Source organism: Meleagris gallopavo, chromosome 11 (assembly GCF_000146605.3).
Source record: "Meleagris gallopavo isolate NT-WF06-2002-E0010 breed Aviagen turkey brand Nicholas breeding stock chromosome 11, Turkey_5.1, whole genome shotgun sequence".
Taxonomy (NCBI): domain Eukaryota; kingdom Metazoa; phylum Chordata; class Aves; order Galliformes; family Phasianidae; genus Meleagris; species Meleagris gallopavo.
In genome coordinates this window covers 7147882-7173509 of record NC_015021.2, presented here as the reverse complement: position 1 = coordinate 7173509, position 25628 = coordinate 7147882, and the positions used below count along the sequence as shown (strand labels likewise).

Here is a 25628-nt window from a genome sequence, read left to right as displayed (position 1 = left end):
TTTTCCTCCCAGAAGAAAACTACAGCTGAGAAAAGGCTACTTGCAACTGAAGATACATGACTATTTTGTACTAGAATTATAGACTTCCTCCTGTCAGTTTTGAGTAACTGTTTCAAACAAGGACCATGTATGCATGCCAGTCCTCAGTCCCAGTTATCCTGCCTTGGGTAAGCCAGTCTTCCCCCTTATATAGGTGAAGGTTTTCATGTTTTCATCTCTGAAATTAGTTGGAATTGTTCACATAAGATTTCAAGAACCTCTCAATTTTACCCGAATTTTTGAAAAATGTGGACCCTAAACTGCCAGACTGAAAGCAATAGAATCACACACTATTTCTTCCCCACAGCTACTTAGCAAAGTTATTTGGTTCAGCCTTACCCTATTCTGGAAATTCAGGGCACCATGAGTCATTGTCCTCCTTTGCCAACTACTGTTTCAAAGCACAAATCTCCATAGGAGGAAATTAAATATTTCTACAAACTCATTCTTCAAAAGCCAAGAGAACTGTTTCTCAGAGTGCTTCTTGACATGATACTCAGCAAAATCCTCACCATAATCACTGCACAGGAATCAGAAACTGTAAGCCTATTCCAGACATGTCATTTTTGTTTCTGAGGCAGAAAAATATATTACTGACACAGGCTTGCTTCTGCTGCCACTGAGGTCAAAGGCAAATTCTCCACTGGATTGAACAGGCACAGACCCACAGTTATATTACAGAGCAGAAGTACTGTAAAAGAGCAGTAATCCGCCTAAGGAGAAGAGACATACATAGGCGCTGTTCTTTTTCAGCTATTCTACAAGGTAGAGCTTCATAAAATAGAAAGATAAGCAGTAATAGGATGAAAAGCTACTTTTCTTGTATGAGGACACAAATTAAATCTTCCTAAAATTAATTTACTTTCTCTATTTCTGCTAAATAAATAAACAATACAACAGCGGAACACGACGGGCTTCTTCTAATTATTAACTAATTAACAGTACTAATTAGTGTTTAGCAGCAATTATAATTATAATCATATCCCTGTGAGGCTACTGAGGCTGCCACATCAGATGAATTGTAATGTTCCCTCTCCCTCAATAAACTTAAATCAATACCACATCAAGTCTGATAGGGTCATTTCATGAAAAGTGATCAGAGAGTCACCTTTAATTTCTGTGATAAACTGAGAAATTCAAAAGCCTTTTGATTTGTTGGAAAAGAAATACTAAAGCACCCTTCTGAATTATGGAATCGGTAAATGAAGATCCTTGCTGTCCCATCTACCATCATTCTTTAGGTTTTCATTTGAATTAATTACATAAACAATGCCAAAGCCAATATTAGAATGCTTTGTGCAACTAGCATGTTTCCATTAAAAGTACAAAAAAGTGAAATAATTTAGGACAAGAAGGACCTTTGTTGTCCAGTCCCCCATTACTCAATTTATTCAGTACTCCCCTATTGCTCAGCTTGCTGAAGGTCTGCTCTATCCAGGTATTGAATACCTACAAGTATGTGGATCCTATCCTACGGGTCTATGTTCCAGTGCTTGATCACTTTCATAGGAAAAAAATACTTTCCCTTATGTCAGATAGGAATCTCTATCATTGCATCTTAAGTTCCCCATATAGGAAGAGACATCAAATACCCACCATAGCTCAAGGTCTGGATGTCAGCACTGTAGACCTGTCTGGTTGAGGCCTCTGTGTGCCAAGTCACTCCAGCCAGTGCTGGAGATCACAGCCCTTCACAATGCACGGTCTCAAGAAGTCCCATGTTGTCTGGAACATAATTTCTGGGCCATTTTGAAATCCTGCTAACTGCTGCTACAACTGGTACCTCTGTGCTAGTTGTAAACTGGAAGATCAGCTCTTACATAGCCAACTGAATGGTGTTTGACATTTCCCAAGCAGCAGTCAGCTGCAACTTTAGCACTTCCTCTTCACGAAAGAGCCAACAGCAGATCGCTGTGAGAGCTGACAGAAGGCCGCCAGAAGCAACCAGCCAGAGCTCCCAGCCAACGCAACTCTCAGATGTTCCATGAAGGTCTCTCTAGAAGAGCAGGAAAACTGCTGCAATAGCTGCTGCCTCTCTGCTAGCCATCTCTGTCTGCTGAACTGTTTCAAGCTCCAAGCCCTCATGGACAAACGATCTGCACATTTTTCAAAGAAAGGAAGAGCTTGTGCACTCTTTGAGAAGCATCATTAAAAATACGCAGTCATATGATAGCTGGAACAGAGCTATTCTAAGTTTACTAATAAAATATAAACTTGCCAATAAGGCATCTGGGAAGAGTCTGAATGATGCTGGTAAATATCTAGACCCATTAACCCAGCCAATACAACCACATAGGACACAGGCAATAAAGCAAACAAGAAATTAATCTAAAGAATGGGTAGAAAAACACTGTTGCAAACCTGTCTACTTTACACAAGACCACACTTGACCATTTCTTGAGAATAAGTGAGAAATACAGAGAAGATGCTGAGCAGATAAAAATCTAACAAGCTTGGCAAGGATCTAAGGTACTTATTCATATACAGGTCTGGGCTTCACACACATTATAAACATATACAAGAGAAGTATTGTTATCAGTACTACAATAATGAAAACAAGTTCTATGCACACAAAATTCAAAGAAAACAGAATTTGAAGCATCCAGAGGTCTGATTTGAGAATACAACTGTTACTACTTTCAACACCAGAAGAAAAAGCATGATAGAGCTGAGTCTAACAGCAGCTTTTGTTGTTGTTTAGCTTTAAAAATGGTAGAAGGAATCACATAAGGGAGAGAAAACCTACAGGGAAACATAAGCTTTTGATCTATCCTAGTCAATTATCTTGTTTTATTACAATTTTTGCGTGTGTTTTTCTCATTACAATTATCAGAAATACTAAAAGCAATAAAAAAATAAATCCAGAAGTTTAAGTCTCTCATTTTGCAAGAAAAGTTGACAGGAAGAACAGACACGTGGGGGGCTGTGACTCATTCCTGTTCCCTGGCCACCAGCTTCTCCCTACCTCTTTTCCATTAGAAATATATTCTTCTCCATCTGTTATGCTAATTCCAGGAGGAAATCAAATGTACATTTCCACTAGTGAATAAAGCTCTGATCCTACAATTAGTTAAGCACAACCTTAATTTTATGCATGTGAGTCATTCCATCAGCATTCCCATATGCCAGAGACTTTGTGGGACCGATGCCTAAAATGAAACCACCAAGAATGAACTCCATTTCTAAGCTGCAGAAATGGAATTGAAAAGTACATGACGAACTGAGATACTAGACAATAAATCCACAGAATAACATAGGCGAAGGAAGTAAGTGGTATAAAAAAGGGGGGGAGAGGAGAAGTTCAAGAATTCCTTATTCTGAAAAAAAAAACCCATAGTAGTGTTGATGTTACTAATTAAGAATTTTCATTCTTAATACTCCACAGTTAGTACTTCTCCAACACAAACATGGCAAAATGCCTCATTTTAAGCAGTACAAGCCAGACTAGGGAGTCAACTCTATCTGCTTTTGGCCAGTGCGGCCTGATAAATTTGGTGCATCTTTCATTCTGGCCCCATATGTTAAACATAGGTTTAAAACCAATACTGTTCTGCATATGCAAAACAAAAAACAAATTTCAGGGATTCGTAGTATTAATGAAAATCCCTAATGCATGCTTAGTATGTTATATTTGAAAAACACCTTAAAAATGTTAACTAAATAGCTGGAACTAAATATAATGAATTAATACACTAATGAATTAATCAAACAAATCATGTTACTTAAAACAACTACGGTATTTTAGCAATGGAACAGTTTGTTCTGACAGTGGTAACTGCTAGTTCTATCACTGGAACACAAGCCAAAATCAGACTGGCAGCTTATTAGAAGATGGTAAAACAAAATTTATTAGCTCAGGGTAAGATCTCAATACTGACATTACTGGACACATTTAAAAGAAACGGGCCCGGAACATCACTTCTAAACCCTGTAAAAGACAAGTTCATTGCAAAACACTCTAAAGTAGATTAGACTTATTAATTTATAGTTGAACAGAATCTCACACCATTAGCATTTCCACAAAGCAGTTTATAGAATTGTGTTTTTCGATATGAAAAAAACTTAAACTATTTTAATATGTATTAAAGCACATTTTCTCTAAACTCAGTGCATACTCATCATTTACCATCATAGGCTGTACCCAGGGTCATTGTCAGAAAGGAGGAAGTCATTTCTCCACAAGTATCATCGCTTTGTTGTTCCAAAGTACCCAAGGCTTATCTCCTTTAAGTTTGTAAATATGCTACTCTGAGTCTCTGCAATCTGGGGATTAGTCTGAATCGAACTCATGCAGCAAACACTGGTTAATTCTGTTTCTCCTAAGCAGATTAGTTGGAATAAATAAATAAATAAAAGTATTATTTGATTTTACAAGAGAAACTTCTAGTACCAAAATATGAATTTCAAGTGTACAGTGTGCAAATATTTACCATGCCCTCTTCTCACAATATTCCTGACAGTAAACTTATTCCTGATGATATTCATCTCCTGTAAACACTGGAAAAGCAATTTCAGAATTGTTATTCCACTGCATATTCACTAGCTGTTGCTGGAGGTATTTTGTTCAGCTCTAATTAGCACAGCTAATAAGATCAATATTTTCATTACTGAATGTTGCAGTAAGGCAAAACATGCTTAAAAACTTACATTTACAAAAATGTAAGTTCTTCTATTCTAGTTTTCTATTGATATAGGAAAAACCCTTAAAACTGGAGGAATAATTTTGGTGTCTTTCTGATACAGACAAAAAATAAAACTAAAATATCCATATGATCTGGTGGTTTTGGTTAAGGAGGTATCATTTTTCTAGTTGTTTGGATAGAACTATATACAGGTGCACATTGGCTTTTCCAGAAGAAATAAGCACGGAATTTTGAATCACTCTCATAGGTCTCAGTGTTGACCATCACATTCTTTGCACTCTTCTACCTTAATAAATAAATAAAAACGCAGAAAAATGGAAGAAAAAAAAAAAAAAGCAGAGGCATGGCAATCTAGTGGCAATGTTTAAAGTAGAAACTAAAGGAAAAGAATACAAGTGCAGCAGGCAAAGAGTGCTAGGTCTGAGGAAGCATCACAGCAGCCCTCAGCATTCCTGCCCCAAAGGGCAGGAGCATCAATCCCTGGGGCTTTCTGCAGGCTCTTCCATCTGCAGGGAGCATGTTTGTGCTGCTGACAACAACACATCAGTCTCCACCTTCTTCGGACATTGTGGCTACTGGAGCAGCACTAAGAGAAAGGGGATAAAATACACATACAGCCCTCCTGGTACTTAGATATCTGGGTTTTGTTAGTTAGCACTCTTTGTTTCTAATAATGTTCCTGAGCCTTAAAACTCTTTGTTTTTGTTTTCAGGTTTTTTTCCCTGACAATTTTCTCTTCGTTTTATAAAAGAAAGCTCAATTTTTTACTTGAAAAAACACTCTTCTATCCATTTACCAACCTCTCCTAATGAGCTGAGAATTCACTCTGCCTCTCCCTCTGCATAAATGTCAGTCAGGAAATTGTCACTGTAAATATCATCCTAAAATAATTCCATGCTCACGTTGAGTGATTTCCAAAACTAGTCCTGCAGAAAAATATGATCAAATATCAGATGTGGTATAATTAAGCAAGACACAACAGGGACTAAAATATAGATCTAGGTGCTTTATTAAGCACAAGGCTAAAAGCACGGGTTGTCAAAGCAAGAAAGTGCATTATATTGCACAGCTTGTAACATAAAGCTGTTTCCTCAGGCAACACATCTTGCACCCGTTGAGGTTTTGCCACCCATTGTGTCCACTTGAATTGGTTTTCATCATTTCCATGACTTCCTTCTCTCTACCCAACTAACTCCACTTCCCCTCCAGCTGACACACTAAACTTGCAATTTTCAGCATCAGAGCTGAGAGACAAAGATATTCAAAAATCACAAAAGAAGAGACAAATTTAGGGTAACAGTTCTGGAAAAGACGTGAAAATGTACAGGAATCATGCTATGCGGTTTTGCAAGCATATTCAGTTTATAGTTGGCTACCATGAACTCTCAGGAAAAAAAAAAGTTATTTTAAGATGGCAACTGTAGCAACACGGCCATCTTAATCTACTGTACAAACATGGATTACTACTTTAAGACATAGGGGAAGGATGATTAATAGAAGGAACATAAAGACAAGCCATTTGGGGATGTAATCAGCTCAGTAAACTTCATATATTTATTTTCTAGCAGATGCAAATGCAAGCAGTAGGCTTAGAATTATGGGAGTCAGCATGTGTGTGGCTACTTTACAGATTCAAATGAGACAGTACGTGTTGCTTCTCCATTAGAGAAAAGCTGGATAAGTGTTAGGAGAAGAGAGGGTGGGGACAAGTGGTTACTCAGAAGACCTGAAACCAAGCATGTAGATAAAAACAGTCTCCAGTGGACCCTATATCAAGCCAATTCAACTCAACTTCTCAATTCACTTGTTTGAAAAATGGAGTTTCAATTTCTTGTCTGGACATATCATTACAGCAAGATTAATTCTTTCTGTGTGTGGCAGCAGCTCTTTCCTCTTCCTCTTTCCATGAAATAGAGTGGTATTTTGGAAAATAACAAAGACATTCTTTGCTAAATGCAATCCCTTGTCAACGTGTGCCAGGAAGCCCCAGGAATTCATCAGTCACCAGCACTATCTCATAAACTACAAAATTGCAGCTAGTCTAAATTATGACAGCAGGAGAACACTGCATAACCCTATTGAAGAGCTCGATCTAAAGACTGTACTGAGAATAATTTAGATATACAATGCATCATTTCCCATTTTCATTATATCACAATGGACTTACAGGCTGTTGCATCCCTCCTTTTTACAATCTCTGTCACTAGATGTCACTACATCAAAAACTTAATGCCAAGTGCAGTCTGTGAAAGACAGTAATAAATTGAAGTCCTTCATATTTTATAAGTCCATTTGTCAGGCATTCCAGTGTGTTTTATAAAGCTGTTGCAAATGTAAAAGAGAACAAAAATAGCTGGCCATTCTTATCACAAGCCAAATTGTTGCATTGACAGACACCTTCCACAAAATAGACAACAATTACTAGGCATACATTTGTGACAAAGACAGTAAAATCAGGAAGCAAGAAAATGTGCAAACATAACGAGTTTTGATTATAATTTTAATACTGTGTTTATTACACTGTTAAAAACCCTGGTATTTATGTGTGCACACATTGCATATATGTATATATATATACACATACACACGCACACGTATATTTCATAGAACCATAGAATGGCTTGAGGTGGAAGGGGCCTCAAGGATCATCGAGTCCACTGCAGGTAGAGTTGTCAACCGCTACATCAAGTACTAGATCAGGCACTACTTCCATACTAGGAAAGCCATACTTCCTTGCTAAATTGAGTGAGTAAAGATTACTACATACCATGCAGTGGTAATATAGGAGAATCCTCTGCCAATGGACAGACAGAGAAAGTGAAGGCAAATTAAGATTTTATTGCTCAGGATTAAAGGGCTCAATTAACGCTGTGGGCAATGTCTAGACTGGAGACTGTAGCTGTGATTGGAAGGGGAAGTGAATTTTCCTCATCTCACAGAGTTCCTAGTGAGGGCCTCACTAGTCATGTTTTGTAAAGGAAAGCTGGAATTTATCCTATATTCAAAAAAGCCTCTGCAACTCTACTCCAAATTTTTGGCCGCAGAAACCGAAACCAGAATCATACTCTTACATTCTTATAAATATAAAAAAGACTCAGAAAACCTGAAACTCAGGATTTCCAGAAACAGTTGCCAAGAGTTTCAAAGTTTGTTTGTTTATTTGAGGCAGTCTGTGTCTAACAAGCAATGCATCTTCCTAAGCCGTCCAATTAAATCAAAACAAAACATCCCAAATGCATCCTTTTCCTTCCCCACACCCACCTCCATTCAGAAGAAAAGTTGGATCTGCCAACAGTGGCAGTAAAACCAAGAAAAACACACAACCAAAAACATTCCTATCAGTACACTGCTTTACTTTGATTCTGCTAGTTAAACTCCACTCAAGTAATCAGTTACCATTTATTGGTTCATTTATCTGCTAGCCTCCACAGAGTACTATCTCAACAATCAAATACAACAACACGAAATACTGAAACTCAGTAAAGCAATGCAAACATTGTTAGGAAGGGACTGTACTATTCAAAGGTCAAGTGAAACATTATTTGCAGGCAAGTGACAGCAAAAACCTACCATATTGTGCTTCCATTACAGAGGTTTATGTTCTCTGTTACACTGAAATATAACTAGAGTTGCTCTGGAATTTCTCCTCATTTACACCAAAGTAAATCAGCAAAGGTTTGGATCATAGGAATTGATGACTGCGCTTAGTCATATCACAGAGGGGTACTTGTGCAGTCTTTAATCAGAGAGAGCTTAGTTCTTTCTTTATATATAAACTCTAGATCTTAGGGGATACAATTTCTGTTCCCTCAGCGAATCATGGCTTGAAGCTTGCTTAATTCTACCACAGCATGCATCTCATGTAATGGCTTCCCTGCAGACAAAATTTCTACCCAATGTACTAGGCTATTTCAGAGTGAAACCACTCTTGTTTGCCTTAATTGGTTGGTATGGTACATAAATAGCTACACTCACCTAGTGATTTCTTTAAATGCTTGTTTTCAAATGCTTAAATTATTTTTGGTTTTGTTAAAGTTAGAAAAAGGTTAGGCAGGCAAGGAACGCCTAAGCTTTGAAACAGATTTCTATCAATCACACATATAAACTGGGGGCATGTTAACCAACAGAAATAGGAGTTGCATATTAAAAACTAGATCACTAATTGCAATTTCCTGGACTACTAGTACTATTTTAACTAGACACAGAAGCATCCAAGTGAGAAAAAATCCAAAACAAGCCAAAGCACAAGAGAACAGTGTAAATGTCAAAGCCATCTGAGGATTTAAGTGTATTAATTTTCAGATAAGCCATGGACTTTGGATATGACATCTGACAGTAGAATGAACAGAACTCAGCAGTGGAAGAGAAGAATTAGTAGTGCATTAAGCAGTTCTGATCCAGTCTGATGGAATCATGTGCTTTTACTGGCCACCTGGCATGTCAGCTTAATATGAGAGGGTATCAAACGAGAAAAATTAAAAGCTAACATCTACACAAGTACATGGTCTTAATGAAATAGAAGAGTAGAAAAACTGTCTTGCATCACTATTAAATAACTATGAAAAATAAATTACCTTGATAAGTAGTCTCGTAGGGCTTATTTATCACAAGTATCCACAAATCTAAGTGTTTCCACTAGCAGAGGGTTTTCATTCAAAGACAGTTCATACTTGCAGGCCACATCCCATTCCCTGGCACAGCAAGTACTCTTTTGCGGTTCCTCAGTATCCTGGAATCAAACAAAATCTAGATATCTGATCTTCGGCATATATTCCCAGAAGATCTCAACCTATCAAGTGTTTTCACTCCTGGTACTGCATAATTTGGTTTCCAGCTTTTATATAGCAACTGAATAGTTAAAAGGTCTCTACTCTCACGTTTAATCCAAAGGAGAATGCCTTCACAGGTTATACAGGGTTATACTCTCAAAGCTCTCCCCTCTCTTTCCCATCTCCATCATGGTCCATGGAGAGGGACTCTGCTGAAGGTTCTAGAATCTATTACAGGGCTGCTTGGTATGTGGCCAAAACCCTTAATTACATTTGGTCCTAAATGACCTTCAGAACTCCCTAAGTCTCAGATTCCTAGACTATAAGGTTATGTTTAGAGCACACAATGGAAAGCCTTGCAGGAGCCTATGAATGCCATTCACTGACAATTCAAGCATTATTTCCATCTAAATGTTATGACACATGAACAGCAGCAGTATCCTGAATCCCCAGTTTGAGAAGAAAGCACCCAGCTAAGGCCTGGCCTGCACTGTGGTATTGGGACCCTTGGGAACGCAGCACTGTCCTTTGCTTGAGAAGCTGCTTTCGTACCCGTCTCCTCCTTGGTGCTACTTAAGCACATGATGTATGTCTGAGGATTTGCCATTACAATGTATGGCTGAATAGCTGCTTGGCCACAAGTTTGATTATCTGGTCCCACAAGACCCAGTATCTCTTGTTCTGGAGTTGTTACAAACAACTGGCTTAACTAATCTTCACATATAGACTTGACCAGTGTCTCCAAGAAGGCTGATAAGCCTTACTTAGGCAGAAGTCAGGGACGAGATTTTAAAAAATAGGTGTCTGCTTTTTCACCTTTCTGCTTGGGAAAGTTCAAATGTTTATTGTATTGGAAAAGAAAGCTCATAAACATCTTTATTCTCTCAATATCCAGCCTTCAATTCAGCTATGCAAAACCAAAAATAAGAAGAATGTATCAAGTTTGCCAGTGCACCGATCGGTTTTTCTTTCTGACCTTTTTTTCATTTTCCAATGACTGCTTTCTTTCATATGTTAATTACATCTAGAACTAGATTTTTAATTAAGGTGCCTAACAATCGGATAGGCAATTAGGGCTTTAACAAACACCTCATAAGCCAAGTATATCATCTCTATTGATGAGTTAGGCATATAAGTGCTTTTGAAAATCTGTCAGACATCTATATTCAGGTTAAAGCATCCACTGACCTTAAAAGTAATTTTTCAGCTTCTAAATAGCCTTACAGAGCCTTTTTCTTTTTTATAGATATATGCTATGAACATATACAGATGGAATATTGTGGGCCCTTTCTCAAGCAAGAATGACAAACATTTAAAAACCTGAACAAAAAAAACACCAGCCCTTTGAGCCCCATAAACTTTCTAAGGAAATTAACTGTCCTGTAATCCTGCTGGTAGAAAATGAGTGCAAGTTGCAAACCGCACTCCAAAGCATGGTAGAAAGAGTAATTGGCTTTCCTCTCAATCTTAAAGTTCTTGACCTTTTGCTCCTCATTAGGGACATAAAACATTGGGAAAACAGTTACATTTGTCATATTTCTTGTAAAATTATACAAGTAGAAACTGAAATGGTTTGGAGTCAGTAAAATGAATTGGAAAGGCCCCCTGTGAGGAAATGGCTAAGAAAAAAATCTTTAAATCCTCTTTAGCAATAGTTATGCCACATGCACTTGTATGATGCACTTCAAAGTATTAAAATGTTAACAAAGTGAAATTATAAGCAAAGCTATAAAATTTAAAGATGTTAACAGAGGTGTTACTGTTCTGGTATTTAAGCCACGTACCCTGGTAAAAATAATGGTGATCATACAAACACTTGACTTCAGAGACTATATTATACCTACTCTTCTCCCTACAACTCATTACTGGCTATAAAGAATCAGAGCATATTTTCCCTACACATTTCTACTCATAGGCCTCCTTCTGATTTCAGTGGTATTTAAATTTAAGCTCAGGATGACAAGGAGAATATCATATAGAGCAGTTCCTACATCTGTTGACAAATTTTTTAACTTCTTGGTAAGAGATAACAATTTATGAACTTCAATCCCTAGGATTTAAGAGGTAAATAACGTTATGTAAGATTTTTATGCTAATTTCAGGCACATATATTAATATGTGCATGAACACAGATATTTATGTTGGCTCTGTAAGAAAGTGATATTGATAAAAATAATTTAGTTCAATATTTAACACTAAAATAACTGATATGCCAGCACAGAAATGGTGCACTTTCAAAACTGCAATACCGTATCTCTTGAAGGTGACTCAGCACACGAATTTCATGCTGTAAATCAACAGTGAAAGAAATGCAGTCATCATTGCGAAGGTGCATGAGAGAGAACTCCAGTCAAGGGTGTAAGAGTAATTGCCACTTCAGTCTCTCACTCTTGACTAATTTTCAATAGCTGGTCAGTTTCTCTCTCTGTGGAAGCTTAAGCAATAAGGCAAGCAGAAAATAACTGAGCATGAGAGTTTTCCACACATGCCAACTACTAATTCTACAAATATAAGTTGGAATGAAGGATAAGATGCAGATATCTAGCATGGCACGGGGGAGGCAAATAATTTTAGATAAGAATGTAATAATCAGAGATGTCATCTCATGCAAAGCATCAAAATATTTAGGAAATCTGCAGAAGAGCTGAGCACATTTTTGACCTGTACAGGATTTATAGTAGACATTTGAAATTTCACAAGGAAATTCCACAGCAGACACATTTGATAATTATGACTTAAGAATGAAACCAGAGAGAGAAACAGAAATGACCTAATTTCACTGTAGATTCTCTCATTCATATTTCTTTATTTACAGCAAACAAGTATAATCTTTATACTCATTGGCTGACTCACAAAAACTTTACTCCATTTCTTTGGGAAGCAGACACTTGCAAGTGAGGAACAAGTATAAAGTGATGAACTGACACACTAAAATCTTTTCCAAAAATAATTTTTCAACAAACTTTGATATCCAACTTCTTTGCTATTCTGTTTACATCTGTTTAAAAGTACAGAAAGCTTTCCAGAAGATATCTTTTGCCATTTTGCAATTTATTTATTTATTATTAATCAATGTGTTTTTTAAACTTCTGTATTCCATGATTATGAAATAAGGCTTCTGCATATGAAAGGTTTCTAAGAGCTTTAGGAATTTTTCAATGTTTGATAATAGAATTCATTAATAAAAGTCTTGATGCTTTCAACTATTATATTTTAAATGCACAGGCTGCTTAGGTAACACAGGTTATATTTTTAAATACAATATCTTTTTGCTACCGGGAAGAACTGTCCTTTACTGATCTTTAATGTCAACAAGTCATGGTTCCAACACTCTGTGGTTACAGACCTCCAGCGTAGAAACATTCTCCTTGTCTGGCCTTGTAATTTTTTTTGCCAGGTACTCCATACATTAAGTTGGTTCATTTCAATTGCCCTGAGGGTTTCTTGCTCACTAACAGGGAGCTTGATGCATCATTACTTTAACGTGGCACAAGATTAAGCTGAAGGATTCGCTATTAAATAAATTACTAGTTCTGTTCTTAACAGATGAATTCTTATATTTATCCACACATCAGCAAGGTCTTTACATTTTAAGTGTTATTTGTAATGGATCTATTTTTGAGTTTGATCCAGAAATTTTTGTAAAATAAAGAGTAATTTCAAACAGTTCAGCTGCATACACACAAAAACGGAGACAAGGTGTAGCTGTAAATTTTCTTCTCAAATACAGACAAAACAGTATCAGCACAGAAAACCTACAAATTCAAAACTGCCAAGAACAGTTTTGTTTGCATGTTTTGAAATAGCCTGGCTCAACTAAAACAGCATGTGGGTACAATCCTACAATTCACTAAACTGAGGGTTGTTTGAAGATCCAAAGGCTGTACCTTGCTTTTCAGTCTATAAAGCTCTGATCAGAAACTTCAAAACGGCTAATGAATTATATTCCAGTCATTTATGAAGAGTTCAGAAAAAAAGCTGTTGGATTACATACAAATCTCACACTGTATGCATTCTCATCAACTGAATTCTCAGACTACATATTTTTCTCTGTACTTTGCAAATTCTTTGTTTAAAGTTTCTAATTACCACATGCAGGTTTTCTTCTCACAGCAATTCAAGCTAGGAGAGGCTATCTTAAACATGTTTTTACTAATAATCCCTTTTTCTCTTCAGCTCTGTGTGTTGATATCACAGTTTATGCAACTCCTAGAAAGTGATTAACTCAGGCAATATACCTTGATCTCTTTGAACTACAATTCATAGAATCATAGAATCACAAGGTTGGAAAGGACCTACAAGATCATCTAGTCCAACCATCCACCTACCATTATTGCCATCACAACCTACTAAACCATATCTAGTAGCTCCTCATCCAGATGCCTCTTGAACACTGCCAGGGACTGCAACTCCACCACCTTCCTGGGCACGCCATTCCAGCACCTGACCACTCTCTGAGAGAAAAAGTTTTTCCTTTTTCCTCCAGTTAACATCCTCCAGCTGTTTCCCTAATCTTGTGCATCTTTGCATATACACTTCTTCCTAAATTTTAAGGATTACGAGCTCCTCAATTATTGTATGTATTACTGAAAATGGTTTTATATACCTAACTGACACAGTTTAGAATAATTCCAGTTACCAAATCCTACAATTGATCTAGAGCCAGAATACAAAAATGACACGGCATAGACACCATGAACTAAGTCTCTTTCCCCCATCCTTTACTGCACCTACTCTGACCTGCATATACAATTACTTCAACAGCAGAGACTGCAAATTATTTCCTACTTCTTGGCAAAAAGGGAGAACAATCTTGTACTAAATTAGATTCCATCACAAAAATGCTTGTTTTACAATGTATTTGATTTCTTCCAAAAACTTCAGCCATTATTTATGTCTAGGAAAGAAAATTAGTCATTTCAGTTGTAGAAAGCACTGTTTATCAAATCATATTACCAATATACTAGGCAAACTACCTCTTCAAGCAACATATTTGTAGTTGAGTCTTCATATGCATTGCAGTTCAATGGACTGAAAGTCCTGGCTGTATGTTTGATCTGTTGACCTCAAAAGTCAACTCCCTTCTGAATTTCCATTTATCCATTTACAAACCACGTCAGGATCTCTGCTGGACAAGAGCACCAGTTAATATTTAAGTAATTATTAAATTTAAAAAAAAAAAAAAAGGTAAAGTACTATAGGGTCTCACTCATGTAAAGGGACTTATCTGGTCCTAGAAAAATTGACTGAAGTTTTGTTATGAGCTTTCTTTAGAGCAGTACTGATAATAATATTGCATCACAGGGTATCCTGGTTATTTCCTTGTGGAATTCAAACAGCAAAATTTTAAAGAAAATATTCTTTCACCAATACCCGCGGAAGTTTTCTATAAAATGCATACATCCATTTTGAATAGAAAGATTGTAAATCTGTCTCATACCAAAATAAGCTTAAAATGCAAAGTTAAAGACAGCCTATTTTAATCGTCAGTGTTATGATCAATTGATGTTCTCTTAACAGAGAGGTTCTGAGTTCTAGCTAAATGCATTAGAAATTATAGTCTAGTAGGGTTCTTAATTTAAATATGTTTTCAATAATTTAAACTATATTTTGATTAATTAAACTTTATTAATGGAGCATTGCAGAGAGTCTCTGTGGGATCATGCTATATTAAAACGAAGAAGCTTTTAATACAGACTTCTAAAATTTTTCAAAGTAAATACTCATGTATGTCTTAAGGACTGCACGATTAAGTTATATGCACAGGTTAGAAATGATAGAATATCCTTTTCATAGGACTGTCTCATGCGTCTGCCCTCAGTGATTGCATGGCACAGTCAAGTAATTCTCAGAATGAAATGTTCTACGGAGAAGATGACCTATAATGCAGTAGGTTATGGGCCACAAAAGATGGCATATAAATAACTTATAATGTAGAATACATGGAAAAGTATCTTCACTTTTATTTGCTGTCACATGCCAAGGGCAGAAGTATCTTCATTTGTAAAAACGATTAAGCATAGTTTATATGTATATACAGATACTAATATGTAATAATATAAGAAAATATTAAGTTTATAAAATCTCTCTCACCGGCAAGCAAGCATTTGGCAGTAAGAGCTCCACAATGAATAAATTTTTAATGATGGAAAGTAGGCTAACACTGAAATTCTGTTGGCATATGACCTTATTTTCTTTCTCTTCATTCCTTAAACCAGTATATTTTTCTCCAGAACGGCTACATAAACTTGAGCCCCCCACAGAAGACAAGCCAGTGCAAAGCCCTAGCCTAAACTCCATCTAAAAATGACCTTTCTGACTCAAGAACGTTTAAAAAGAAAATTCAACATGATATATAAAATCTTTATTGTCAGCAGCCATACAGTTCAGAGTGAGTTCTGTAATCCCAGCGTGAGACCTAGAGTGCACACAGGAAGCTGGATTCAATTTTTCACTTAATTCCAGAAGTTATCCATTATCCTTCTTACTGTGAAAAAGGTTACTTTTCCTTGGCAAGCTCCTTGTTACGCAAAGCTAAACTTGGGTCTTGGTCACAAAAGACCTGTCAGTAGACATTGAATTATCATTACAACTGAACATGGTATTGAACAAGTCATATTTAAACTATGAATGACACAAGTCAAAATTCATTCTTAGAATAACCCTCAGTGATACCATACTTCATTTTTCTGCTACTGTCTCATGTATGCATATCCATTATGAATCATAATCGAGGCCTGTGAAATGGTACATACTTAATATTTTATGGTTTAATTGGAAACGTGGCTACAAGCAACACAAGAAACTTGCAAGAAATGCAAGTTAATGGCTCTATGTCCAGGTGGGGACCAGTCCCAAATGGTGTCCCTCATGGTCAGTTTTGGGACCAGCAGTCTTCAAAATCTTTATCAGTGAAACAGATGATGGGATCAAGTGCACTCTCAGCAAGTTTGTGGATGACACCAAACTGAGTGGTGCAGCTGATATAACAGAAGGAAGGGATGCCATCCACAGGGATATGAACTAACTTGAAAAGGGGGGTCCACATGAACCAAATGACATACAACAATACCAGTGTGTTGCATTTGGGGCAGGGCAATCTCAGATATGTATACAGACTGGAAGAAGAACTTGAGAGCAGCCCTGCTGAGAAAGAGTCCTGAAAAACAATGTAAGCCAGCATGGTATGCTTGCAGCCCTGAAGGCCAACTGTATCCTGTGCTGCATCAAAAGAGGAGTGGCAGCAGGGTAAGGGAGGGAATTGTCTCTCTCTACTCTGCCCTCGTGAAGCTTTATCTAGAGTTCCGCATCCAGGCCTGGGGCTCCCAGCACTAGAAGGATGCAGCCAGAGCTGTTGGTGCAGGGACAGAGGAGGGCCACAAAGATCATCAAAGGGCTGAAGCATCGGTGTTAGGAAGACAGTCTGAGAGAGTTGAACAGAAGAAAAGGCTCAGGGGAAACCTGGCAGTGGCCATCTGATACTTAGAAAAAGCTTATAAGCAGGAGGGAAATCAATTTTTTACATGAGCAGATAGTGATAGGATAATGGGGAATAGTTTTTAAACTAAAAGTAGGGAGAGTTAGATTAGGAGTCAAAGGGAAATTTTTTGCTGAGAGGGTGGTGAGGTGCTGGCACAAAGAGGCTATGGATGACCCATCCCTGGAAGTATTCAAGGCCAGACTGAACCCAGAGCCCTGGGTAGCCTGATCAAGTGCCTGATTTAGCAGCTGGCAGCCCTGCCTGCATCAGGCACACAGGACCTGATCTTTGAGATCTCTTCCCACTCAAGCCACTCTGTGGTTCTATGAAAAATAAAACCATCCAATGAGGATTACATTTTTTTAAAAGACAACAATTTCAGTGCATGAAGTTCTGTTCACCATTAACAATTGCAGTGAAATCTGACACAAAAAGTAGATCTTTGTTATCAGTAACACAAAGCACTGCCTTGCTAAAGAAGTAATATTAGCTAATTGACTAGTTGTTTGAGAATGTCTGTTGGTTTTGCTTCTAGTTGCTTGTACATGGATTAACTTTTCAATTTTACTCCAACTGCATGCAAGGAAATGGTTGTAAGGGTCTTATTAGAGGCCATGTCTTCCCCTCATCCCACCTTGTCATTCTTACAGCCTGTATTTTCCCCATCTAACTCCTATCATACTTGGTACCCTTTAAGCACAGGCAGAATGAAGATTATGTTTAGCCAGCAGAAATTCAGCTCACATTAGTAAAGCATGGGTTTAACAGAGATAAGTCAGCAATCCTCCCCCTCCTCCATCTCAGTGACATCTCATTATTACATAGACCTGTGCTTTTTTCTTTATATGTACACACCAGTGGTAAGTCTCAAATGACTGAACATGCTTATTTGGTGTTCTGATGAACAGAGGTATTTCAAAGAATAGCTTTTTATTATTCCAATAGGATTTTATTTACCTATTTATCTATGATTTAACTCCCCTAGCTCTTTCCAGTCTTCCATCATTTTCTTACTGTGAAACACACAGCACCACCCCATCAAGGCCAATCTCCACTGCCTATTTACTCCCTATTGTAAAGGACCAGAGCTGCAGTCCTTGCAAACTTAACGGCAGGATCATATACTCATGGAGACCAGAAGTTGCACAAAGAATCCAAATCACTGAAACCATACCAAAGGCCTCGAGATCATTTCATTAATGATGGACATTTTAAGAATACAATCTGTCGGTGTTTCTCTATACTCTTTATGACTGCTTATGCTAACTCTACTTCTCAGTGCACACATTAATTTCACAACTTTAAGATCTTAGAATAGGTTGAAATACATAACCTTCAGAGTGTGAATGAAAGCTTTAATACATACATTTCTTCTAAAACTGCTTGGATTTTTTTTTATCATTGTTTGGTTAGTTGGTTTCTTGTATTGATATGGATCAGTTGCAAATTTCACAACCCAATCCAGCTCTGAACCTATGAAGTTTCAGAGGTGTGCAGATTCAGGCTTCAGTTTTGTCTGACTTCTGTAAGTTTTTAAACATTTTTCTTACTGAAACCACAGAGGAAAAATATAGAGAACAGTTTTTAATTAGGGTATGTTTTTCTGCATGTTGGCCATTACTAATTTTACTGCTTGTAGGCTATCTGGGAAGTAGCTGGAAAGAGCATCCTACCTTCCAAGTCAAAACCAGAAAAACTAGAGCTCAGTGAAGAAGTCACATGGTACAAAAGATTCAGTGTACCATATTTCACTGCATAAGCAGTGTTTTCTGTCTTTATTTAAAAACATATGCACTTCTCCATAAAAATATAAAAGCTTTGTGTATAGCTATTTGAAAATAGTTCTAATACATATATGGTCTTAAGAAATACATCTACTAAAGATATAATGTAGACAATAACAACACTGGCAGCTATGCTATTAGACCATTACTACATTAGGATTGGTATTATATGTTCTTAAAATTAGTTTTAAAAGTTTACAGGATCATATCATTCAATTTTTCAGGTTTTAGGGCTTCATGTTAGTAAGCCCATGTAAACCAGTACAGAACTATTCTCTTACTCTACTTACAAACATGTTCACTACACCTACAATATATGTATCTAGAAAGCAGCAGATGATAAATATCAGTCAAATTTTAAGCATACAAGATTTATATTTGCAGTGGAAATTATACTTCAGTGAGAATTAGTGAGACCGAAAATACTTGAAAATATGATTTCCTTTATTTTAAACATCAGAAAATTAATTATCTTTCCCTGATATCAATAGGGTATTAAATCTGTAATTCATTCCATATGTACAAAATGAAAGCTGTAAGGATTAAAAGTGTATAAGGATGCTGCAGAATAAATCAAACCCACAGCAGATTCTGCAAGGTTGCTGAAGTGAGCCACTCTAGGCAATCAGGATATGAAGATTAAATCAATTTATGAGAGGACAAACCATGCTCACCCTCTAAATATTAATTATTTCTAGTACAGTGGCACCTGAATGATTCAAACCCTTTGTTCATGAGACCACATACACACAAAATGAAGATTCTAGACCCAAAGGATAAATACATTAAGCGAAACCTTTTTGCTTAGCTTTTAAATACACAGATGGCTGTCTGAAGTGTTAACATTCACTGTGCTGGATACAGATTTATGAGAAAAGAGACATGTACATTTCTAATTAGACATCTATAGAAGTGGGCCCAAATTTAGGATTATTCCAACTAGATCAGAGAGGATCTGAAATATACATTCTATAATCTAAGAGAAAAAATTACAGCTAATTGCTGCTGTAAGACTACATTTATTAGTAAGGTTCTAACTTCTAGTTACTTTAGCTTTTCACAAAGACTATCCTGATATGAGAAATGATTTCAGTGATTAATTCATCTCTCTTTTAAATTTTTGGTCTAGGATTAGCAGAACTAGCCCCCATGTGACCTTTACTTGCAAAGTCTTCAAGTCAAATAAAAATTCTTTTGTCTAGGCTAGCTATTGTTTACAGACTGTCTTTTCATCTGTTCAGCTTTCAACATCTGGTACAACAAGAGCTTTGCTAAAGCTACAAGCTCATATCCCATGAGGATTACACAACTGGGAAACTTGAAATACTTTTTGTAGTCTGCCATACTGTATGCTGCTAACAGAGGTAAAGACCACAGAAATTGTCTCCTTACCTTGTCCCTTTCTACATCTGTAACTTGCATACACTCTCTAAGGACACTCCTGCTTCAATGTCACATGTCTCTGTTTCTTTCTAATAGGATGGAACTATCTTCCCCTTTAATTTGCTCATCTTACCTCAGTTTTCTTATCCTGAATTGTGCATTAGACAGGATATTTGTGCTCTATGGGACAGATCTTCAACAGATCTATGCTAATGGACCCAATAAAAATCAATGGAGATAGACAGCACCTGAGATCTTCCTAATGAACCAACCATGTGGTTAAAGAAAAAAAACAAAACAAAACAAAACAATGGTTTTATGTTCCATAAGAAAGCTCCAGTATCCCAGGACTGCAAGTTCATGACAAAGTAGGCCTCTCTTTTACAAAGTCCAATGAAATTCCCTAGCTGTTTTCTGGCATGCTTCAGCCCTGTGAATCAAACAGAGGAAGGCTCATAAAAATGTGTAAACAAACATAAAAGGTTGGCCCTTAGTGCTATTGTATTTCAAAGCTGGCTCAGTGCTCTTGTTAAAGGGCTGCTATAGACATATACAAAGAATCATATGAATAATGCTGGAGCCATCTACCTACAGCACAGAAATGTGATCTTCTCTGTTCAAATGTGGTTGAAATTTGTTAGAACTGGAAAAAAGATTACTGTTTCCTTAAAAGGGCATTACTGCATGCTCACTGCCCTTTTTTTCCTTTTTGATACAGGGTTGTGAGAGGGGGAAAAAAGCCTAAAAACCTATTCAGCTTTTGCTGGCTTAATAGCTTTAACATATTATTTCTGAAGAAGATGAAAAACTCAGACTTGTAAAAAGTGATCCCAAAAAGAAAAGAAAGGCTTTAACGAACAATGGGGAAAGGAAAATATGGGAGGCAGCTTAGTGCATAAACATCAGTTAATAACACTACATTTTGAAGTCTTTAACTCATTAATTTGAAGGGGTTTGGCTCCAGCTCTTTATTTTGGCTTTTCATTTTTGTTTGTTTGTTTTTCCCTTCCCAAAGCAAATCTGGACTGTAGATGATTACTTTGAAAACAAAGCAGTATGCAAGTCTGGTAGAGAGATTCTTTTCAAAAGAGATCATTTGAGAAATAAAGCATGCTTTAAATTAACAATCAGTTGCAACAATGACAGGCCTCAGAGTTTGGTGACAGAGCCCCACATAATTATTTGCTAAAGAAATAGGATTTTATGCATTATAACATAAGGATAAATATTAGGTTAAGTAGTTTCAAGAGTTTAGCCTAAAAGAAAGGCTCTTCCTCACATCAACAGTGAGAAATCCAGGGAGTTTAAACCCATAAACTTGAAACTAATACACATATAAACACAAAAGCCTTTTCTAATTATCATGAACCCCTGGCTATGAATCTGCTGACAGTAGTGTGTTAGAGATAAGACAGCTGTTAATGTCCAAAACTAAATAGGAGATTTTTTTTTAATCTACTAAGAAGGATTTGTGTATTTGAAGAAGCAACACTAGTTGGTTACCAATTTAGAGAGCAAAATCAGTTGTGCTATGTTTTCTTAGAACTACAAACCAATTTCAACTTAACCCCCATGGGGACTGGGCTCAAAATAGTGAACCACTGCTGATCAAATAGGATCTTTATGGACCATGAACACTTTGTTCAATCTATTGCAGGACACTGATTATTTAGAAAATGCTCAATATAATATGCTGTGAGCTAGAACTATGTTACTCAGGAGAGTTCTCATGGAACACATCAAATGATCCTGTTGAAGCACTCCGCTAACTAGTCGCATATTTGGTGAGTGAATTTGATTAATCTTAAAAAAAAGCAAGATTACAACTTCCCTCTATGATCCAGATGAAGAAATTAAACTGTTTTCCCTGTAGCTACTGCATCACCTCTGAAAACTTATGGTCTAATTGTTATCACCTTGAATAACATGCCTGGTTAGTCAAAACTGTGTTACATTATGGTTTAGTCTTAATAAATATGTAATAGTTTTACAAGGGGAAAATAAGGTGGTTTTTTGTTTGTTTGTTTCCTGAGATGAGGAGTTCAGCTTCCACAGCAAAGATGATCTAATCTGAATATTCTAACCAGATGCCTACACTTATTGTACCTCCTGAAAATTCCTCAGCTAGGGAAAGCTCTTTTGGTACTTAAAGCACAGCCTCCTACTAAAACCTGTTGATTTTTTTTTGTTGTTGTTTTGTTTTTGTTTTTTTAATTCCACACTCTATCTTAATTTTCTATCTTTAATTTTCTAGTTCAATTTGTTTTGGACAGCAGCTAAAACAATGCATTCTCCAGTAGATTAAGAAAAACATAATTGGAAAAGGAAGAATTTATGTCACTATACACCGCTTGAAAAAAAAAAAATTAAAATCATAGCCCAAGAAAAGATGCTTCCCATCATGTTTCAACTGTTCTTTTTTCCTGAGACCAACACTCCTACTCCTTTTTCCACTGCTGTCAACTAGTGGACTAGTCCTAATTTGTACAAGCCTCTATGTGACTTCACTTCTTGCCTCTGCATTTTGTGGCATTGGGTGGCAGACCACATATTAAGGAAAGCTTGCCAGAGGACTAAAGCATATAATGCTTTGAACACTTACCACAGTAGTAGAGACCCATCCTAGAAAATTTTGTATACGAGGAAGAGAAGTGGCAAGCATCAGCCAGGTGAAAGGCATCCTCTTACGGCAGCCCCTCTGAAAAATTTGAAGGGCTATTTCAAAAAATATCACAATGGAGAGATGTGCATATAACCAAGAAATTTCATATGATTGAGAACAGATGAAGGACTATCACGCGAAGGCTCTGAGTTCAAGAAGTAGATAACAATCACATATCACAAAGACTCATGGTTGGAGTAGGTGAGATTAAAAACCAGTTCTGCCAAGACTAGTTATAACTGATACTGGTTACACATATATAAGATATAAGTTTAGCTTCCAAGCTTCCACAGCCTAGTTAAAACCAGTATTCTCTGACATACATTAGGTGAGGTAAATCCCCCCACACAATGTGTAACTCCCTATACAAGACGTTAACCTCTAGCCATCCTAGGAAAACAAAGTCCCAGCAAAATGAAAGTTTATCTCCCACCAATTTTTTATTTGTCAAATTAAGAAAGCATTCAGGAGTGTGGATAAAAATATACCTCCCCTAACTGTGGAGGTGGAGTGCTCTGACTCACGCGGATTTTTAGAATTAACTAATAAGTTCAAGGAAAAATTAATATGGTGTTCAGAGCACTCCAGATGATCTGTGCCAAATGTAACAGCTGGCATTAATAGAGTAAGTTACACGATTATATTAATGATTAATGGCATAGCTTTATAAATATAAATACCCAGCTCTGTTTAGCTTTCAAATCAGCTGTAGCAGGAGTAGACCAAGCAGATACAAATGAGCATAAATTTAAAGCAGAAAAGTACCGTGACCAGGATTCAGAATTCCCTTGTTAGCACAGAATAAAGCTGATGGCATTTTCTGAGGGCTTTCAAAAAGAAGTCCTGAAACACCAATATTTTGAGTACCTGTAATGCTGTAACATGATGGAAAACACATTAATGACAGCAGAGTAGCAAAGCCCCAGGCTGCAGCAAATAAGGATTTGCTCAAATACACCAGCTGTGGACATGAAAACAAAAGAAAAAAAAAAAAATCTGCTTACCCTTGGAAGGCCTCAGGTAGGCAGGGATCTCCAGCAGGAAACCCTCATCTCCACTGCCAACCATTCAATGAGGCCTGGGAAGGGGTGGATCCTGGCTCCAGCCCTTCATGTCACTCAGGTATATTGCATGCACCTTAGCTCCCCTGGTTGGCCTTGCCTTCCACCAGGTGCTCAATCACTGCTTCAAGCTGTGACTTAGAATTTCAGTTACAGCATCTGATGACATTGCCTGGGAAGAGAGTATACTGAGATCAAGACAAAAGTATTGCTTGATCTCACTGGAAACCAGAGTTCTCTTCTATAAAATGACCTTGATACTTTGGTCTGTGTTGGAATGAAAACAAACCTTCCTGTTTGGGGGGTGGAAAGGTAGCAGTTGGTAGTCACCCATCGTTGGTAGTCACCCAATGCTTATAGTACTTGCCATGGTTTGGGTTTTTCTGAAGTAAATCTGAAGCTGCATCTCCAAGTCCCTGTAAGAATGCTTTAATATGTGCTGCTGGCCCTCTCTAGCTCCACAGACTATCGAAACATAAAAGGACAATAATTTCTACAAAATATTCAGATGTTGCTGTGAAGAATGGGGAGAAAGCTTTCTAGAAATTTTTAGCTAGTTTTAATTATGGTTCTGTAGCCTTTCTATAATGGAGTTTTTGTCATTGACAGTAACAGGATTACTTGCATCGTTAAAGGTTGCAGGAGCTCTCCCTTGGCAGGTGCAGTTAATGAAGAAAATGATTTTCAGAGTACTTGGTTTGTAACAGAAGGGCTTAATTATAGTTCCAACAAACCTGAGCTGCATAGATCACTGTGATCAGCATCAGGTCCAAAAAAACCATGATGTAGTACCTCGGAGAGGTACTGAAAGCAGCACTGTGGGCCACATGATAATAATATACATAAGCAGCTTCCACAGATAAACTGTGAGAGAAGAGATGGCATTTCATTATGTTCATTCTTCCTTTCTAAAGGTGACTAGAAAGAACAAGAATCCTGGGTGCTTGCAATGCATTATGCAGTGTAGTCAAAGTAAAGCACTCTCTTTCAGATGGAGTCATCACACGATCTACCAAAGGCTACTGCAGCACTAAACCTAAACCTATGACAAAACTTAGAACACTAAAGAATCAAAGTCAAAACCAGGACATTTTGCTCCCAGTACGGATGGGGCTGTGGAACAGAGAAAATAATCTCAAGCCAGTTTTTCTTAGTTGCAACTTGTTCTAAACTGAACAAATAACTGAATTGGAATGAATTAACTTTCTACCGTCTGTCTAAATAACTTGTTTTTTAAAGCATACAGAACATGCTGCCTAACTAAGAAGGTCTATTCAATACTAAGATTATAAGAAGTCTTCCTTTTACTATCAGTAGTAATTCAATCAAGAGAATACAATGACCTAAAGAAACATGCCCAGTCTAATCCCTTAAAGAGTTTGCCTAAAGCTAGCCTATCAGAAACTAATCTTTATTTAAGATAGTTGTTGAACATAGACATTTGGCCATTAGCCATATATATACACTCTTGAACATCCGTGTGTGTGTGTGTCTATTTCTAGGGTTGTTTACTAAGTTATTCATTATATTTGAAACACAGCCAGTATCTACATGGAAAAGTGACCAAGGACCTGATCCTGCACATATCTGAAGATGGTTATGAACTCTATTAAGTCCATCTGAAAAGAAAAAATGGAAATTAACTGTACTGAATAGAAGTCTGGATGTGTACTTACAAAACTAGGTCAAGCTGCCACAGAAATCAATCAGAACAGGAGTAAAGCTTGTACAGAACTCTCGGGCAGAATTCTCCATTGTTTCAAGCAATTTTTATGTGTGGAAGAAATAGCTTACACTCAAGGGCAAA

The 25628-nt window shown here is 37.1% G+C and overlaps 1 long non-coding RNA gene across 3 annotated transcripts; it reads right to left on the bottom strand.

Moving 5' to 3' along the window:
• Nucleotides 1-18679: 18679 nt before the first annotated feature.
• Nucleotides 18680-23880, bottom strand: LOC109369455. Of its 3 annotated transcripts, none has more exons than XR_002118524.1 (3): nucleotides 23765-23880; nucleotides 22701-22796; nucleotides 18680-20528 (listed from the first exon to the last, which is right to left on the bottom strand). It is a non-coding gene; the product is annotated as an uncharacterized LOC109369455 (long non-coding RNA). The 3 variants fall into 3 exon arrangements; XR_002118525.1 differs by lacking the exon at nucleotides 23765-23880 and adding an exon at nucleotides 23628-23726; XR_002118526.1 differs by lacking the exon at nucleotides 23765-23880 and adding an exon at nucleotides 23526-23620.
• Nucleotides 23881-25628: the final 1748 nt, after the last annotated feature.